Below are 5,381 nucleotides of genomic sequence, written 5' to 3'. Positions count from 1 at the left end.
ATACCGCCAGTGAAGCCAAGTTCCCGGATGACAGCCCGCCTTTTTTATCCCCGCGCACTGCCCCGCCCTCTTCTCTCTCTCTCTCTCTCTCTCACTCTCTCTGTCTCTCTCTATTCTCTATTCTACGTGCACGCCGCCGACACACACACCACGCAGAGCGTGCACACGCACGTACACACGCGCACACAATGAATCATGAAACAGTAGTATAATAATACTGTAAGAAGTAGTAGCAGGCCCGGCCCTAACCAATCTGGCGCCTTAGGCAAGATTTTAGGTGGCGCCCCCCCCCCCCCCCCCCACATCGGCAGTGAAGTGTATATACTCACAAGAAACCAAATAGCTTTGTCTTTTACCTTTTTTTTTTACTTAAAGAAAGCAAATTAACAATCAGAATAGTTAACAAGATACAAACAAAAATGAATAAATAAATGAATACAAAAAATAAAAAATGAATATCTAACAATCAATGTATTGTCATCATTACAGTGAAATGCTGAATAACAGAATGCAAAGTAACAGTATAATATATTATATGAGAATGTTATGTTATGATTATCTTTAACCCAATCACAGCAGTGCTCAAATTAAAAAAACAGCATTCCCTCTCATGTGATATTGCTTAATTAACATTAATGATGTGCACTTTAACAACTAGGCTTACAACTATACCTAATATATAAAGGGGTGGAAAAGTGACTATTACCTGCAGGGCAAACATTAGCTAACCAGAAGGCAATAACAATGTAAACAAAAAACACCTGCTTAAAAGATCTAATACAAATGTCTCTGAGGAATGTAAGGTGGGAGTACTGTAATTACCTAACGTTACATTATTATTTTCCATAACAATTTAGCCCCCTCCACAATATTAACCCGACGTTAAAACAGATACTAGCTATTTATTGATTAGCAATTGCTGAGTCATGTAACATGCTAAAAAGCCAGGTTACTATCACATTCTGTAACAGACAAATAATTCCATGTAGGCTAACGTTACCTACGTGCTACCTCTGTCTTTTTCTCGTTTCTCCTCCTCTTCTTTTCTATTTTTTCTTCCCTGGGCACCTGACAGTTTTGGCCGTTTTGACATCCTGTGTTGATTTTTTGATGTGGTGACGTCCAAAAAGAGTCATGATACGGGAAGGGAGGGGGCGCACCGTGCGGGGGGAGCGGGGGGGGGGGGGGGGGGGGGTGTAATGTTATAACAAATAATATTTCTATTAAATAGGCTTTATTTTGCATTTTAATTAACTTGGGATTATTTTTTGTATTTAGAAATAAGAGTACCAACAATCATAAAACGACTGCGAAGACGCACTGGCTGAGGCTCGCAGTAATCCCGCCTCATGGTGGTAGAGGGCGCTAGTGATCCCAGGGATCATTTTTGCGACTACTCGGCTGCAGAATAAGTGACAACAAGCAGCAACAGTTAGCGATCGTTTATTTTTTCCTCTCGCCTGGACTTTTAACATGGAGGATTACATATCTAAAATAAAACAGTTTTCTAAACTGGACTTTCAATCGAAGCAGGAGGTAATAATTAAAGGAAGATCTCCATCGAGACAGAGAGATTTTTAAAACTGAAGAAAGATAAGGAAGACTTCTATAAACAAGTTATCGATGCTTTTGTTCAGAAGGAGCGGCGCATGGACTTCATTTATAAGTCAAGGTAAGACCATAATAACGTTTTTTTAAATTAAATGTGCTTTTTTGTGTGCTACAGTTTGTATGTGTAAAGTTAAAGTTAAGTTAAAGTACCAATGATTGTCACACACACACTAGGTATGGTGAAAGTTGTCCTCTGCATTTGACCCATCCCCTTGTTCACCCCCTGGGAGGTAAGGGGAGCAGTGGGCAGCAGCGGCGCCGCGCCCGGGAATCATTTTTGGTGATTTAACCCCCAATTCCAACCCTTGATGCTGAGTGCCAAGCAGGGAAGAATGCTGGTATGAGCTTTTAAACATAACCCGTTAACTGCTGCCAATCAAATGGTGAATAAGATACTCTTTAGGGTTCATATGTTTGTAAATCTGACTGTGATGAAGTCAGTGCCTCACCTGCAATGAACCTCACCACACGTCACTGAAACAGTAGTATAATAATACTGTAAGAAGTAGTAGTGTAGTACAAACAGTAGTATAATAATACTGTAAGAAGTAGTAGTGTAGTACAAACAGTAGTATAATAATACTGTAAGAAGTAGTAGTGTAGTATAAACAGTAGTATAATAATACTGTAAGAAGTAGTAGTGTAGTACAAACAGTAGTATAATAATACTGTAAGTAGTAGTGTAGTACAAACAGTAGTGTGATAATACTGTAAGAAGTAGTAGTGTAGTACAAACAGTAGTATAATAATACTGTAAGTAGTAGTGTAGTACAAACAGTAGTATACTAATACTGTAAGAGGTAGTAGTGTAGTACAAACAGTACTATAATAATACTGTAAGTAGTAGTGTAGTACAAACAGTAGTATAATAATACTGTAAGAAGTAGTAGTGTAGTACAAACAGTAGTATAATAATACTGTAAGAAGTAGTAGTGTAGTATAAACAGTAGTATAATAATACTGTAAGAAGTAGTAGTGTAGTACAAACAGTAGTATAATAATACTGTAAGTAGTAGTGTAGTACAAACAGTAGTATGATAATACTGTAAGAAGTAGTAGTGTAGTACAAACAGTAGTATAATAATACTGTAAGAAGTAGTAGTGTAGTACAAACAGTAGTATAATAATACTGTAAGTAGTAGTGTAGTACAAACAGTAGTGTGATAATACTGTAAGAAGTAGTAGTGTAGTACAAACAGTAGTATAATAATACTGTAAGTAGTAGTGTAGTACAAACAGTAGTATACTAATACTGTAAGAGGTAGTAGTGTAGTACAAACAGTACTATAATAATACTGTAAGTAGTAGTGTAGTACAAACAGTAGTATAATAATACTGTAAGAAGTAGTAGTGTAGTACAAACAGTAGTATAATAATACTGTAAGAGGTAGTAGTGTAGTACAAACAGTAGTATAATAATACTGTAAGTAGTAGTGTAGTACAAACAGTAGTATAATAATACTGTAAGTAGTAGTGTAGTACAAACAGTAGTATAATAATACTGTAAGTAGTAGTGTAGTACAAACAGTAGTATACTAATACTGTAAGAGGTAGTAGTGTAGTACAAACAGTACTATAATAATACTGTAAGTAGTAGTGTAGTACAAACAGTAGTATAATAATACTGTAAGAAGTAGTAGTGTAGTACAAACAGTAGTATAATAATACTGTAAGAGGTAGTAGTGTAGTACAAACAGTAGTATAATAATACTGTAAGTAGTAGTGTAGTACAAACAGTAGTATAATAATACTGTAAGTAGTAGTGTAGTACAAACAGTAGTATAATAATACTGTAAGTAGTAGTGTAGTACAAACAGTAGTATACTAGTACTGTAAGAAGTAGTAGTGTAGTATAAACAGTACTATAATAATACTGTAAGTAGTAGTGTAGTACAAACAGTAGTATAATAATACTGTAAGAAGTAGTAGTGTAGTACAAACAGTAGTATAATAATACTGTAAGAAGTAGTAGTGTAGTACAAACAGTACTATAATAATACTGTAAGAAGTAGTAGTGATGTGTGAGTGTAAAAGTGTGTTGTGTTCAGGTGTTGCGGTTCATGAGAGCTTCAGCGTGTTTTAGCAGCTGTCAGCAACTCGAGTTCATTTTGAGACAATACACACACAAGAAGGGACAAGTGGTAGTAAATGGATGGATGGACACACACACACACACACACACACACACACACACACACACACACACACACACACACACACACACACACACACACACACACACACACACACACACACACACACACACACACACACACACACACACACACACACACACAGGACAGCTGCTCTTTGTGTGTGGTCAACAACATGTCAGCTGAGCAAACACTTAAAACACTAAAGTACACGTTCACGAACACGCTTTCGCATGCACGCACACACACACACAAACACACACACACACACACACACACACACACACACACACACACACACACACACACACACACACACACACACACACACACACACACACACACGACAACATTATGATGAAGCAGTTGTTTACTAGTTTGTGTAATTGTTGACAGTCTGCTAATTAGTGCTAATGAAGTGCACTCAGTATTTGCACACAAAGAGGGCACATGACCTGCACAAGTACACGTAGTATTCATGTAGTATTTAAGTAGCATTCATGCAGTATTCACATAGTGTTCATGTAGTAGTCACATAGTATTCACGTATCATTCATGTAGTATTCAGGTCGTATTCACATAGTATTCACGTAGTATTCACGTTGTATTCATGTAGTAGTCACATAGTATTCACGTATCATTCATGTAGTATTCAGGTCGTATTCACGTAGTATTCACGTAGTAGTCACATAGTATTCACGTAGTATTCACGTCATATTCATGTAGTGTTTCAAGTACAGTAGACCCTCATTATTCAAAGGCACTGAGAGTCAATTGATGATTGTGATTGATGAACACTTAAAAAAAAAAACAATTTCATTAATCTACTTTTGAAGAAATATCAGTATAGTACAGTAGAGTAGAGTACAGTACAATAAAGTACAGTACCGTACAGTACAGTACAATACAGTGCCATAAACTAAAGCAAAGTACAGAAGAGTACAGTAAAGTAAGGTACAGTAGAATACCGTACAATAAAGAACAGTAGAATACAGTACAGTAGAGTTAAATGCCATACAGAAAAGTACAGTACAGTAAAGTGCCATACAGTAGAGTACAGTAAAGTACAGTACAATACAGTGCCGTACAGTACAGTACAGTACAGTACAATAAAATGCCATACAGTACAGTTAAGTACAGTACAATAAATAACAGTAGTGTAAAGTACAGTAAAGTACAGTTAAGTAGAGTACAGTACAATGGAGTAAAGTGCCATACAATACAGTAAAGTACAGGACAGTAAAGTACTAAACAGTAGAGTAAAGTATAGCACAGTTCCATACAGTACAGTAAAGTAGAGTACAGTAAAGTACAGTAAAGTAGAGACGGGAGTGAAAAAGGGATTCTTGTTGAAAAGCGGTTCCGAGTAGAATAGAGTACAGTAAAAGAACTATACACTAGAGTACAGTAAAGTGCCATACAGTATAGTACAGTAAAGTACAGTAGAGTAAAGAACAATCAAGTAGAATACAGTACAGTACCATACAACCAACAAGCTGTCCCACCACTCTGGTGTAGAACACATTAAAGCCTACTACAGAAAGCTAGAAGTATTCAACAACGATATCAAATTAGAAATGGTCTCAGCTGACGAGGTGCTTAAAAAATTGAGCGTGC

This window comes from Entelurus aequoreus, linkage group LG28 (assembly GCF_033978785.1).
Source record: "Entelurus aequoreus isolate RoL-2023_Sb linkage group LG28, RoL_Eaeq_v1.1, whole genome shotgun sequence".
NCBI lineage: Eukaryota > Metazoa > Chordata > Actinopteri > Syngnathiformes > Syngnathidae > Entelurus > Entelurus aequoreus.
This window is presented reverse-complemented; position numbering follows the sequence as displayed.